This window comes from Cryptomeria japonica, chromosome 7 (genome assembly GCF_030272615.1).
Source record: "Cryptomeria japonica chromosome 7, Sugi_1.0, whole genome shotgun sequence".
Lineage (NCBI taxonomy): Eukaryota > Viridiplantae > Streptophyta > Pinopsida > Cupressales > Cupressaceae > Cryptomeria > Cryptomeria japonica.
This window is the reverse complement of record NC_081411.1, coordinates 652,910,779-652,926,832: the sequence shown is the minus strand read 5'-3', so window position 1 is coordinate 652,926,832 and position 16,054 is coordinate 652,910,779. Positions and strand designations below refer to the sequence as shown.

At 37.1% G+C, this 16,054-nt stretch overlaps 1 protein-coding gene and 1 non-coding gene across 9 annotated transcripts in view; both read right to left on the bottom strand.

Moving 5' to 3' along the window:
- The window catches only part of LOC131071210 (probable methyltransferase PMT23), a 220,136-nt gene that overhangs the window by 46,306 nt on the left and 157,776 nt on the right, over window positions 1–16,054 (bottom strand). The gene's annotated exons all lie outside the window — the stretch shown is intronic.
- Window positions 10,317–10,388, bottom strand: TRNAA-AGC (transfer RNA alanine (anticodon AGC)). The gene has a single exon. It is a non-coding gene; the product is annotated as a tRNA-Ala (tRNA).

Sequence of the window (16,054 nt, the reverse complement as noted above, 5' to 3'; positions counted from 1 at the left end):
GGTTCTTTCCTTAAGCCACGACTTCTAAATACTGCCAGCCGTCACCATTTTCCACCATATTCTCTACATTCGAACAGGTGCAACATCTGTGCATGGGCGAATGGTTACCTAGTAAAGTCCCTGCTTCTCAACACCCACGACCTGTTTCTGCACAATATCAAAATCTCTATTCACCAATGTTACCTAGTCACTAGAATGAAGGGGATTGATTTCGACAAACTTGGTGATGAAGATATATGCCGGTGTATTCTAGTTTTGTGTCCAAGCTAGCAGTGGCGGCTAGGGTTTTCATCCTAGCACAGTCACACAGAGGAGAACTCCGTTGATGAAAAAAATATATCGTGAAATAATAATCCTCTTCCCAAGTTCACATTTTGCATTTTATAAGTTCACTTCATTACTTGCTCTCCATGCTTCCAAGAATTATATCGTATATTTTACCCTTCTTAACATTACTCCATGAATAATTATAATAACAACATTCCCCTTTATGTTTTTCGATATGACATGTATCGGGCCCCCTTTTGTTTTTAAGAAAATATGATACATTTTCTTTTCGAGCTTCACCAGTAGATATTCATACCGCCCTTATGTAAAGCCACCCGCTATTATAATTCAACTTTATAATTAAGCGCTCAAGTTAAAGTATTAAATTTGGACAATAATAAGTCTCCTTCAAAAATTCGACTCCCTTCAATAAAGTAGCCCCCACACAATTAATCAAATATGAATTATGCATAAGTTTATAACTTAAAGCTCCCCTTCATATTTAATTAAATAATTTTATTCCCTTATTAATAAAATTTGCTCTAGCCTTCGGGAATAAAATAAGGCTAGCAAGTTAATATTAGATTGTGCGCTAGGCAATGGGGGACATTACAATCCTCCTTCCCGAGATTGTTGGTCCTCTAGCAATCGCAAATTAGGATGCTGTAAAATCTACTTTCCTTCGCAAGTAGCATCTTCAACTGGCAAGTCTCTCCACCGGACGAGATATTCACGGATCGTCCTGTTCCTCAACTTCTTCTCCCTCATATCAACAATGTTGTCAAGTACTAAAACCAAATTTCCTTCCTCATCAAGGGGTGGTAGATCTGGAGATGAAACTGTATGCTGGCCTAATGCCTTCTTAAGGCATGAAACATGGAACACATTATGTATTTTACTGCCTTCTAGTAGCTCCAATTCATAGGCAACCTCCCCAATTCTTCTTAGTATCTTGTAGGGCCCATAAAAACGCGGCCTAAGTTTTTCTACTCCACTTTTCTTCAGCGTTGATTGTCTGTATGGTTGTAGTCGTAGGAAAACTAAGTCCCCAACCTCAAAGGATCTCTCAACACGGTGTCTATCTGCATACATCTTCTGCTGATTTTGAGGGCATTGGAGATTATCCTTCAATGCCTTAAGGGTATCCTGATAGCTCTGAATTGCTTCCTTTTCTCAAGGAACCTTGCTATCATCAAAGGCCAAATCCATAAATGATGGTGCATCATACTCGTCTAATGCCCTGAAGGGAGACATGCCAATAGACATGTGGTAGGTGGTATTGTAGCAGTACTCGCCTAAATATAGCAATTTGACCCAAGCACGCTGCTGCCCTGCAACATAATTTTGTAGGTAGCCCTCAATCCATTTATTCACTCTCTCTGTTTGACCATCAGTTTGGGGATGGTAGCTAGTAGTTGGTGTCAAATCTGTACCAGCTAATCTGAACAACTCCTGCCAAAACATACTAAGAAAACTGCTATCCTGATCACTAACAATAGTTTTGGGAAGCCCATGCAAATTGAACACCTCTCTGAAAAATAATTTTGCTACCTGAGGGGTTGTGATGTCTGTAGAAACAGCAAAGAAGTGCGCATATTTTGTGAGTCTATTGACAACTACAAATATGCAATCTTTCCCTTGAACGTGAGGAAGCCCAGTGATAAAATCCATTGATATCCCTTCCTACTTCTGTTCAGGAATCGGAAGTGGCTATAGAAGGCCTGCAGGGAATGTGTGTTCTACTTGTTCTGCTAGCAAGTCAAGCATTCTCTAACATGCTGCAATACATCGTCTTTCAAACCCTTCCATGTGAACCTCTCACGAATTTGGCGATAGGTTTTGAAGAAACCTGGATGTCCTGCTAGGGGTGCGTCATGTAACGCTCTCCAAATTTTGGCCTTCAACCTCGATCCTAGTACCCAATAAATTATGTTCTTGTAGTAGATGATGTAGTCAAGCACAGAGTATCTATCATCCTGTACCTTGCCATCAATCAAGTCACAAGCAAATGAATTCTTTGAATATTCCGATAGCAATTGAGTTCTCCAGTCAGCTGAAATCTCAATAAGAGAACAGAGTGCTGGTTTCCTGGATAGTGCATCGACAACGATATTTTTCTTTCCCTTAATATAAGCTTGAATCTTGCTTACCCAATTTTGTTGGCGCTCATTTAGATCCTTCTTCTCCAGACAGTATTTGAGACTATTGCGATCAATTCTGACCACAAATTTAGTACCCACCGGGTACTGCCTAAACTTAGCTAGTACGTGCATAATTGCTAGAATCTCCTTATCGTATGTGGAATACAACCTTTCTGTGTCCCTTAGTTTCCTACTCTCATACGCAATCGAATGTCAATTCTGCATCAGAACTACACCTATTCCTTGATCTAATGCATCACATTCCAAGACAAATGGTTGTGTAAAGTCAGGTAGGGCCAACACTGGGCATGAGCTCATAACTTCTTTGAGTTTGTCGAATGTCACCTGTGCCTCATCAGACCAATGAAATGTACCCTTTTTTGTGAGGTCAATAAGTGGTGACGCCAATTGTGAGAACCCTTTCACAAACCTTCGATAATAGCAACATATGCCCAAGAAGCCTCTCAATTCTGAAATATTTTTAGGTGGCGGACAATCCTCAATAGCTTGAATCTTCTCTTGGTGTACCTTAACACCGTCAGCTCTAATCACATGTCCGAGGTAAAGAATCTCTATCATCCTGTTGTCCTCATTTTTGGATTCTCAAAAATGTGACAACCCCTACAACTTTTGCCTAAAAAGTGTCATTTTTGTCTCCAAGGCATGTTTTACGAGGTACAAAACTCACATTTGATAGTGTCTAATCATTGGGGGGTGTCTTTGCCATCATTGTTCAAGTTTTGGTGAGTTTTGGTCTTCCTTTTCCTAGCTTTCTGTGCAATTTCGGGTTTCAGAATAGTCACTGCAAGTTGAAGATTTTACTCTATGGAACGCTTCCCAATGCAAAATTTTGCCTAATCCTTGAACTGGCTTAATCCACAGTCCATCCTCGAACCACGTTTCAAATTTCGTCGCATTCTGGATTCGTTTGCTATGTCTTTCCTTCAATTTCAGGTTTTTTCTCCCTGACTGCAGATGGGAAATTTTCCTTGAATTGCAAGTTTTAATGATTTTCTTTGTTTTAGTCTTTGTAGGGAATTTTTTGGCTAATTACAAGTGCACTCTATTGAAAAAAGAACTTGTAACTTACTTTTTATTTCCCCCTTGATGCTTTTTGGCTTTTTAAGTCATAATAGGGATTTTTTGGATAAGTTACAAGTTAATTTTAAATTGCATATTTAAAAGTCACTTGTAATTCTTTTCTAAAACCCCTATTTTAATGCCTTTTGCTTTTAATAAGGATTTTAAACCCCTATTACATGTGTTAAGTTATTAAAACTTGTTGTAGGGATTTTATTTTCCCTTTACAAGTTATTTATAACTTGCATATCTCTCTCCAAAACCCAATTTTGCTTAGAAATGGAATAAAGTGACAATTTTAAACTTGCTATTGTGCCCAAAAAACCCGATTTTCTCCATAAAGTGTAAATTGAGGAATTTTAAACTTGCAATTGGATTTCTAAAACCCGATTTTGCCTTGTTGAGAGAAAAGTAACATTTTAAACTTGTAATATGGGAATTAAAACCCGATTTTCACTATTACATGTAAAATAAAGCTTGTTCTTTCCCAAAAACCCGACCAGCAATATTGGAGGATTTTGTTGACAATTTCCACCGATTTTTGTGGAGAAATCCTAGGAGGAGGAAGGCGTTTTGGATTCCTTGCTATTTCAATGCATTTTCCAACTCTCTTCATGCCATTTGGAAGACATTGTCACTGGTTTTATGGGGTTTTAACAACAAAAACGTTTTTGAAAAATGCCACGATTTGCCTCATTCAAGTGCCACAAATCTTGTCTTTCCTAAATCGTTTTGGCTTGTCTTGCCTAGGCATGGAGGTTGGGTGCTTTACTTGACCAATTCTTCATGCTTTTGGAAGGCGTTTTGCTACCCATGGCGTTTTGGTAAAAACGTGGCTACGGTTTTGGAATACGGTTAATCTCTATTTAAGACTTTTCCTCCCTTCTTGCAAAGATTGATCATCTTTTTGAAGTGGCATTTCAGTTTGAAGCAAGGTATGATTTCTTTTCTTTTCTTGTTTCATTTTCTTGTTTTCTTGTCTTCTTGTTTTTCCTTTCTAGTTGTAAATTTGTGTATATGTTGGTTTTGCCCCCAAAAATCGGTTTTGTGAGAGAGATTTTCCCCTTTGATAGCAATTTGTGAATTGCATTGTTCTTCCCCATTTTCCCTCTTTACTTGTATTTGGGATTTTAAATCCCGATTACAAGTTGGATGAAAATAATTGTTCTTCCCTTATGGTTATAAGAATTTAACCATCTTTCGTTGAAATTTCAAGTTGCAAAGATGAAAAATACCCATTCTTTCAAAATCAGGTTTTTAGAACCAGATTACATGTGGAAAGTTCTTCCCATTTTCTTGAAGACGACATTCTCAAAATCCTTCGATTTTCATCCATATTCATTGCCATCATCCGTACATACCTTTCCCACCATTTCATCCACTCATTTCACACCTTCATTCATTTTCCCCATTTAAAATCTACCTGCAGTCAGCCATACAGAACCCGAAATTGGTCCAAAATGCACTCAAAAAACACTTGAAAATGAGTTTTAAAGGTCCAATTACAAGTGCAAACTTGTAGTTACCCATTACACATATGAAGTTGCATGTTTGTTCCCCGCAATTGCAAGTTAATGCTCTTATTTTTCCCACACATGTAATGGAGCTTCCAAAACCCGAAATTCACTTGTGAGCCCATTTATGCATCAATTTATCTCTTCCCTTGTCAATCCAGTTTGCACACACGATCTACCAAATCAATGGATTAAGGCATGGGCCTTATTTTGCAAGAAGATTTCACGAATGGGGGATGATACAAAGAAGAGATACAACAACAATTCATGGTTGAGAGCATAAAATGCTTTCAAGACAAAGATGGTCATGACATGAAAAGAGGAAGGCAACCCTTTCCCACCTGAAAAGATAGTACTACCCCAAGCAAGAAGACAAGGATGCAAGTTTCCGTTCTGGTTCAAGATGTCTTTACCAATCCAAAATACTTCGAGTTCTAGCATCCTGAAGCGACATGAAGATCATCACAGAAAAGGATGATGTAGTTAGAGTTGCGTCTTAAGACACATGGAATAGTTTTAGTTATGCATTTGTAATTTTGTTTTGACAAGTTACATGTAAAAAAAAAAAAATTTGTAATTGCAAGTTAACTCATTACTTGCACTTTTGTAATTACATTTAAGGCAACTACAGTTTGAGTTTAGTTAGGACTGTAGTTGGAATAAGTCTTGGTGGTTGAGAGAATCTCTCAAGTTAGTTAGGATCCTCCCACCTTTTTCTCAAGGCTCCTCTTCTATAAATACTTGAGGGATCTATTGTAATCTTCATCTTTTGGAAAGCAAGCAAAAACTCTGCCAAATTTGCAGCAAAGAAGTCTTTGAGCTTTCATGTGTGAATTCAAGAATTGAAAAGAATAGAAGGAAATTGCTCAAGCTTTGAGTCTTTGTGCTACATACTTGAGTTTGTGTTCTATATTATCTTTCTTGCAAGTTTTTCTTCAAAGAACTTAATCGAATTTGATTTGCAGTCTTTGTGCTGCAAGTATTTGAGGTTAATATAAATTAGAATAAATAATGTTTTGAGAGGAGTTGTAAGTCTTTGTGCTTGCACTTATTCTTAAGAGAGTTTAGAAGTAGATTTTGTGAGAAATAGTTGCGAGACTTTGAGCTTATACTACTTCCCATTGTTTTAAGTAGAAAAGAATAAGATATTCCAGTCTTTGAGCTGTTATAATTTGTTCTTAATCAAATTAGTATAGAAAAGGGTAGATAGGACTTCACATAATCAAGTCTTTGAGCTTGATATTGCTGTCCCATTCCAAAGGAAGTGACGGAAGTCTTTGAGCTTTCAAGAAACTTCATTTCCTTTCTCTCATTTCATTTCGAAAATTGTTATTGATGTTTTATATCGAATCGCTATCATTTTTCTATGAAGAGAAAAGGATATTGTCTTTCTTGAAAGAAGAAGAAAGATTGTTGTCCCATCCTATTTTATTTTTAAAGTTGTAGTTAGATAGGGCGAGCCTTCCCTTAATTAGGAGAGTTTTACTCACACACTATGGTTGAAACCACAATTTTGTATATTTCCCCAAGTGTACAAAATTTTCAACCAACACATCCCGTACTCACATTTAGAAGCCTTCGCATACAATGATTGAGCCTCCATAATGCCCAACACCACATCCAAATGTTGAAGATGGTCATTCCAAGATTTACTGTATATCAGAACGTCATCAAAGAAAACCAATACGAACTTACGCAACTGATCCCTAAAGGTGTGATTCATGCAAGACTGAAATGTTGCCGGTGCATTGGTGAGTTTGAATGGCATGACTAGGAACTCAAAGTGTCCATAGTGACAACGAAATGCAATCTTGTGTATGTCTTCTTCTCGGACTCGAATCTGATGGTAGCCTGAACGAAGGTCAATCTTAGAAAAATACATGGCCCCATGCAATTCATCAAGTAGCTCATCGATCCTAGGAATGGGGTACGTGTTCTTAATGGTCTTCTTATTCAAGGCCCTATAGTCTATGCACATGCGCATAGTACTATCCTTCTTTTTAACTAGAACAACCGATGAAGCAAATGGACAGGAACTAGGCTGGATGTGACCCATGCTCAGCAACTCTTTGATTGCTTTCTCAATCTCTTCTTTAAAATGATGTGGGTGCCTATAGGGCATTGTGATAACTGGTTTGGCACCCTCTTCAAGCTCTATAACATGCTCAAATCCACGTTCAGATGGTCTTCCTGGGGGAATTTCCCCAAACACCTTACTATGTTTATCCAATACTGTTTGGATATCCACTTGATACTGTGGCTCACTGTTGGGAGTAGGCTTGGAGGAAACAAAACACTAAACTGCCAAATCCATATCTCCATGCCTGAATAGAGCCTCTATCCTCCTTGCTGAAACCATTCGAGAACCACCATCCGGCATGGCCTTAAGAACCATCTTTTTACCGTCAACCATAAATTCAAGCTACATATAGCGAAAGTCCTATACATAACGCTCAAGTGACTCTAACCACTGGAGTCCCAAAACAGCATCAATATTGCCAAGTCCAACGACATAAAAATCGTCTATTAGAGTGTAATCTCCCAATTGGATGCTAAGTTGGGGTACCACCCTAGTGCAACTTATCCATCTGCGACAGTCACACTGAAACCTGGAAAATCTTCAACATGTAGCTCACGCTTCACCACTAAACCCTCATCGATGAAATTATGTGTGGTTCCGCTGTCTACTAAGCAAACCATTCGTTGCCCCTTAACGACACCTCTCAACTTGAAAGGGCGACTACGAGGAACTCCTGACAAAGTGGCAATGGTACTACAAGGAGTTTATTTGGCTGCAATATGTTGTCCTCATTTTTGTACCCAAAAATGAAGGACCATTACATAAAATGTTGTCAAAAAAAATGAAAATTTTGCTCTATGGCATGCTTCCCGAGGCACGATTTCACCTTATCCCTGGACTAGCTTAATCCTTAGTCCATCCTCGAACCACGTTTCAAATTTTATCGCATTTTGGGTTTGATTGCTATGTCTTTCCTTCAATTTCGGGTTTGTAGATCTATATCAACTTTCTCATATTTAAGACCAAAGTTTAGGGTACCTTGTAAGTATCTCATAATATGTTTTACTGCCACCAGGTGTATCTCCTTAGGTTCACACATAAACTGACTTAGAGCATTAACAGCATAACAGATATCTGGCCTTGTATTTAATAGATACATTAGGGACCCAATCATCTGCCCGTACTGAGTAGGATCAGTGGACTGTGATTCTGCTGCTGCTTCTTTAAGTTTATGTAAGTTGGTTTCCATAGGAGAGGTCATGGGCCTACAGTTTAGCATTCTGAATCTCGTCAAAATGTCCAAGGTGTACTTTCCTTGGTTTAGTACAATATTATTGGAATTTTGCCATACTTCTAACCCTAGGAAGTAATGAAGTAGTCCCAAGTCCTTCATATCAAATTCTGTGGATAGATCTTTCTTGCATTGATCTATAAGGTGATCATCTCCTATGATTAATAGGTCATCAACATATAAAATCAATATTAGCATATCACCTTTATTTCTTTTGTAGTAGAGATTAGGATCTGCATCATTTTTAGTGAAACCTAGTTTTGAGAGATAGGTGTCAATTCTTTCATACCAAGCCCTGGGAGCCTGTTTGAGCCCATAGAGCGCTTTTTTAAGTCTACATACATGAGACTCTGCATTATGAATTTCAGACCCTTCAGGTTGCTCTGGGTAGACTTCTTCTGAAATCTCACCATTTAAAAATGTTGTCTTAACATCCATCTGGTGTACCTTCCATCCCTTTGCTGTTGCAATGGCTAGTACAACTCTTACCGATGTATATCTGGCAATAGGTGAAAATGTTTCTTCATAATCTATTCCTTCCCTTTGTGAGAACCCTCTAGCTACAAATCTGGCCTTGTGTTTTTCAATATTGCCATCTGCAGCATGTTTGATCTTGAAAAGCCATTTAGATGAAACAACAGATTTCTCAGTTGGCCTAGGAACAATCTCCCAAACATCATTCTTCATAATGGATTGATACTCTTCAGACATGGCATCCTTCCATACTTGATGTTCAAGTGCATCTGATACATTGTTTGGTTCAACTTTAGAGAGATCATTCATAAGGGCAACATAGCTAGTGAATTTGTTAGGCCTTTTACTTTCCCTGAAGGAGCAACAAAGTTTTGAGCTTCTGTTACAGTCTTGGTGGCCCATAGTGGTCTTTTCTTGAGTTTTTCTCTAGGTGGGTTTTGAGTTTCACCTATAGTCTCCTCAGGATTCTCCCTCTAAAGCTCAGGAGTAGGATCTTCTTCTATGTTAGGAGTAGGGATATAGATTTCAGGTTCTATTGTACTTTGGGCTCTTTTGAAGGCTAAGTCTTCTTCAAAGATTACATCCCTACTAAGTTCAATATTTCTTTGACCTTGTATATAAATTCCATAGGCCTTGGATGTTTCACTATATCCTACAAGTATTCCCCTTTTTCCAGAAGGTTCTAGTTTTAGTCTTTTCTCTTTAGGTACATGTATATAGACAGGACACCCAAATATTCTAAGGTGGCTGATATCTGGCTTTATTTTGGTGAAGACTTCCTTAGGAGTTTTATCTTCAAGGTGGGAGTGAGGACATCTGTTTTGTATATATACCGCAGTGCTAGTTGCTTCTGCCCAAAGTTTGATATTTAGATTTTGATCAAGGATCATGGCTTTGGCAACTTCTACAATAGTCCTATTTTTCCTCTCAGCTACCCCATTTTGTTGAGGATTATAAGGTATTGTTAACTCCCTCTTAATCCCTGAATTTTTACAAAAATCTTTAAATAATTTTGAAGTATATTCCCCCCCATTGTCAGTTCTTAGGGTTGATATTCGCATGAAGTAGGAGTTGATTGTCTCCCCTTTGTTCATCATGATATGATTTATCTCTCGTTTCAATGCCAGAGTACGACTTGCATTTGATATCTCAAATGTCCTTTCAAGTGCTTTGAACATTTTGTAAGTCATCTCTTGTTTCTTTATGATGGGCATTATGTTGTTTCTTACCCCATCAACTATTATTTTAATAGCCTTTTCATTTCCCTCAATCCATGTTGTTTTGTCAAGTTCATTCTCAGGTGCTGCACTTTCAGTTTGAACATATGAATCAACTTTGTTTTCTCTCAAAATCATTTTGATTCTAAACTTCCAAGCTGAGAAATCATCGCTACCTCCGAGTCTATCTTCGAATCTAATAGCGCTGGCCATTTTGGAAATGTGATGTAATATATAATTTTGTTCTTGAATTATTCAGAAATTGAATAGCCTCAGATTCGATTAGCCTCGCTCTGATACCATGTTCAGACATGGACCAGCTAGGACTCGAACCTAGGACCTTCCATACGCTGGTGGAGTGCTCTACCACTGAGCTACTGGCCCCTCTTGGAGCAGTCCATCATCGGTCTGGGTGTGGCTTATTTCCAACACCAACACCCCCCCTTAAGCCACACCTCTCGTGTGCTTGGGGCTCCTAGCCTGGACCTAGCTCTGATACCATGTAAAGTTTTATTCAATTGCAATAAAAGAACAAATTATATATGTGAGAATTTTATATGATTATATTGTCTGATAATCTGATTGTTTTGTTGCAGGCTGAAGGAGAGAGATCATTAATATTTTTATGTCTTCTCCAAATGATTCATGTCGGGCTTTATATGTTTTAGAAGACCGGTCAATAGATGTCTTCACCGGTCATGTCTTTTAGACATGACCGATCAAGGCACCTATTGATCGGTGTCTTTCCATATTGCACATCCCGATTTCGGTTATGTTTGGTAACTAACATTTAATACTTAAACATTCAGTTGAAACGGTGTTAGTTATGATGCTTTGTTAATGGCCCGATTATAAATGTTTATCGGTATGAACTAAACCCGATAACAAATAGAATTACATATGCTATTGGGCTAATACCCCGATAGTATATTAATGCCGATTCATAAATGAATCGACATTAATATGCTATCGGGATATTAGCCCGATAGCATTTAGATCAACGCTTAACTATGTTAAGTCGTCGATCTAATCTATCTTTATCCAATGCCAATATCATAATCATGATTAATGTTACGATCTGATAAACATATTCAGTTCAGAAAGCATAAATCAGATAATCTAATAGCATAGATGAATAAACCATAACAGAATAAAGGAGATTAACGGGTTAGATAAGTCTTATCTTGCGGAAGCTACTAATGCATTAACAGCATTAACAGAGGAAAGCAAATAGAATGGAAACGAGATTTTCACTTTATGCCTAAAATGATTTAGTAACACCAAGTGATGGCCAAAGACCCTAGTGTAACAACCATCCGTGGAAAAATACCACATGAGTACCTTAAGCATAGCTCACCACAGAGACTTCATTTTACCAATTTCATAACCACTCATCAATGCTTTAACCAAGTTCTTCCTCTCCTCCTCCTTGGGGAATTTCTTGATGGCCACCTTTGAGAATTTCCTATCCCTAAACAACTTGGCCCCTTCAGTAGACAACCCAGTGACTTGAGCAATGAATTGCTCGTCAATGTCAAATGTTCGCCCAAAAAGAGAAACCCTCCTGTCTTTCCAATCTTTAGCAAATCTGGCTATAATTTTCGGGTCGAAACCGTGGAGCCTCTCAAGGTAGGAGGTAACGACCTCCCCAATTTAGAATTCTCCAAATTGTAGCATTGTTTTTGAATTCCTCACAGTTTATGGGCACAATCCTCTTCCTTTCTCCACCCATCTTCGAACAGACACTAAAATTCACAGTCCAAGCCAGGTAAACCGGAACTAGGGCAAACACAAGCAACGCAACAAACACCCAAAAAGCGTGAGAAGGTGTCATGTCCCCTCCTTGATGGATATATAAAGCAAATATTATTTATTAATTAATATAATATAATATTTATCAATGAACGATTATTTGAAATTATTAAATATTTATTTTTTATTAATATTTATTTATTAATATTCTTGAAATATTTAATTAAATGAATTAATATTATATTTAAAAATATTATAAATAAATAGTACATATTAATAAATAACAGTCTGTAACTGTAATTGATCAATAATGAATTATTAAGTAAACATTCGTTATCATTTCTAACAAATATAATAATAAATAAATTCAGAGAACAAATAAAACAATATATAATATATGAATACTGATCAATAAATAGGATTAATTATTAAATCATATGCTAAGCAGACTGCTGGTGTCAGAGATTGTCTCCTCAACAATGGACAGTGATAAGTCTAATAATGCAACGATTAATATAAGGAGTTACAATTTAAAGATAGCCTCTTGCCATTACCCATAATGTCAAGGCTGCGATTTGTATTGATGAAGTGAATGATTAATAAGTTGTTATGAAGAATGACGAATTTGAAGGGACTTTACACAATAAAGACTATTGTAACTCAGTGGCACCGAATGGAGTATCCAATTAATAAAGATTAATTAGTCATAAGCAAACACTAATTAATGAATAGTGCGATTAAATTAAAGAGGCATGATAAGTAAACAACGATCATTTTGGAAAGGTGCAATTAGCATACGAGGAGAAGAATTAATGAATAGTTGTATATTTTGGAAACGCCACCTTTCAAATTCACAATCAAGCTATAAAAAAGGCAATTCAACCATCGAAGGGGAGAAGAAACATACGGAGTGGGGGAAGGGAAAACTACATCAGGGAATATAGGAAGAAATTAAGGAAAGACAAAGAGGGAGCCAACAGTTACATCGCCTAGAAATTACTTACGGGTGTAATACTGTCAATAAAATAATAATACTGCTAATTACTTATAATAATAATACTGAAAATAATGTCATAATAATAATTACATACTGGTATGATACTGCTAATAATATATCGTATGATGCTGCTAATAATATGTCGGATGGTGCTAATACAGTTGACTACTATTAGTATAAGAGGATATATCTGAATCTCATCATCCCATTTGGATCTCTCTCAAGAGCAATAGCTGTAGGCACATAATTGATTGCATAAGGTATCTAGAATGCATATATATATCCTTCCTGCAACCATCAATCATATCAGATCTGTTATTAATTTAGAGGCAGTAACATCCCTGTTTTGGGTGGTATGCAAGAGGGATGTGTTTAGTAAGTATGCTAAATATATGAGGCCCATGAAACCGGATAATGTTCATATGCAGAATTTAAATACTAACATAAACTGCAATATGTATACATAATTTCATAACAGTGGCAGACCAGATCTGACATGTGTCAGATCTGTCTGCCATTACTAACCACTTAATATATTAATAACTAGTATTTACAAGCAGGGGAGAGGATAAGAGGGCTGCTACGTGGTTAGTGAGAAAGTTCTGAATGCTACAACAGCAGGTTACGCACAGGTAAGTCATGTATGAATATTTTATTATATGTGTTAATAAATATAAATAAAGAACATGCTGAATACATATGTAATGAAAGGTTCTTAAATGGTAATGAATACGTGGTTTCTTATACCCAATAATATAAGTATAATAGTTGATGTATATATTAAATAATGTGTAAATTATGTATAGTGAATATATATATATTAACTAATGTGTTAATGTTCACTAGTCATTAAACATAGGTAAGGAATATAATAACGTTAATTGTTGTATACACAAATTTACACTCTAGGAAGGATGATGGAATAACAAATGTAATTAATGAAAATGTAATGCAAATGTAATCACATGTTGGAGGCTATAGGGAGGAAACTCCCTTAGTCTAAGGAAGGGATTATGATAATCCCTAGGGCAGTATATATACTGAATACCTATATGCATATGTATGGCTTGGTTGATTAAACTCCACCAAGAAGAGACGGATCTGGCCAATCCCCTCTGAGGACTTGGATGATGAAGGCATCACCCAAGGCAAGGAATAGACAAGGGTCTTCCTTGAAGGGCTTGGGTGTAAGAGGACAGGATTCGAACTCAACTTCAATTTCCTGAAGGGCTTGGAACCAAAGGGTTCCAAGAAGGCGAGCTTCATGGCCGCCTAAGGACATGCTTTCGTATGGCATTCATATCCTTTTTATTAGATGAAAATTATGATCATGCTAATTAATTGCAAAGTTAAAGATGAATTAAATATATATATTTTGTATTCTAACAATTTGTTTTGCAGGACAGTGATCTCTAACTAGTAGGGACATTACAAAAGGGCAGCAAAAATGAAGTCTGGAAAATCTCCTTACCTTCACCCAACTCCACGCAATAATGGAAATTAAAATCAGGACTAACAACCAAATCATTGAAGAATGGGGAATTGGACACTTCACGCATGAGTCCTATCATATCTCATCAAAGAATTAGCATCCTCCAGCACACAATCTCCAAAGTGCCAAATCACCAACTTATTCACATGAACTCCCTCATTGGCAAAGAAGTATGCCACTCTATTGGCCTCACGAAAGGCATTAGATATGTAAACCTTTTCAAAAGATTTTAAAATGTCTAATGATTTATTAACCCAATTTTCAATAGTCCATGAAGGTTTTTGAATGCCCTTAAGGCATTGTATAATGTTATTCAAGTCCCCTTCTAGCAACACCATTTTGCAATTGAAAAGTTTGGAAATGCTTAAACCATGGTAGGCAGCAACAACTTCAGCAAGGTGGTTCGTCTGACATCCCAAGGGGAATGTCACCGCTGCAAAGAACCTACCATTATCATCTCTAATCACTCACCCACACCTAGCCGACCCAAGGTTACCTTTGGCCACCCCATCAAAGTTGACTTTCACCCAGCCAGGAGGAAGATTCCAAAAATTATTCTTTGGGAGATTTAATGGGCCTAAAGATAATGTAGATATCAAAATGAATCTTCCAGTTAGAAGCCACCCAATAATCATAGTGAGAACACAACTGCTGGCAAATAATCTTAGAGCAAGCAATATTAAAATTTTCCAGAATGGCTCTAATAATCTTTGCAAAAACAACTTCAGGAGAGAGGGCAGAATCCCTGAAAACTTTGTTATTTCTTTCCTTCCGGATCCCCTAGACCAAATGAGGAAAAGTCAAAGACCACAGAAGGTTCAAAACCAAGTTTGAGGTAGGAGCATGCCATTGACTATAAAGATCCTGGATAGACAACGGAAGGACCCAGTCCAAATGCCACTTTTGGAGAAGAACACCCCAAATTTCACAAGCATAGGAACAATTCAAAAACTAATGAATGAATGAATAAGTTTTAATGATGTACATGAGACCCAACGGCCTAAGGGACCCAGAAGTTTCAAATTATCCCAGTTTCTGTAATGTCCCCACTTCTCTAGTTGCTATCCAGATGCATAAATTCACCTATCACCCATCTCCACAAGTGAAGTTCAGTGTTGGGAGATGATGGGTTAGCCAAGGGGACCAATACTTAGACAAATTTTGCTTTGGTGAGCTATTTATAATAAAACTTTATAATATTATGTTATAAAGTTACTTTTCTAAATTTAGAAAAAGTTAATAAAAGTGACTTTATAAGTTACTTCTTTTTGGAATAAGTAACTTTATATTAAAAGTTACATTGCACTTTTCCCTAAGAGAGTTAATAACTTAAAGAGTGGTTATAATTTCATGATGAAGACCCCCCTCAAGATGGCGCCACTTTATGGAAGAGGAAGATTCCAAGGAATCTTCAAAAGATGCTTCTAAGAAGTTCGATTTGGGCTTGGAGAGTTAAGAAGGCTTCGTACATTCATTTTAGGCATTATTGGTGTATGTTTAATTTTGAAGAAAAATACTTTTCAAGTCTGCAACGATTTTTGCAATGAGCTGGAGCAAGATTGGGGACGAAATCCTCCAATCTCTTAATGATAGGACGAAAACCCTTCATCAATCATCAACCAATTTGCATAGAAGATTATATTTGGTCCTCAAGGGTTCAAACTAGGCATTTGATGGGTAACAGCAGCATCATAGGAGATTGATTGTCAGATCTGAGTGGAAAGGAGACCGAATTTGATGAAATTTGTGCATTCTTTGGCCAACCGTACTCCCTAGACTTGGCCGTACCATTCCATTTTGCTTGTGGAA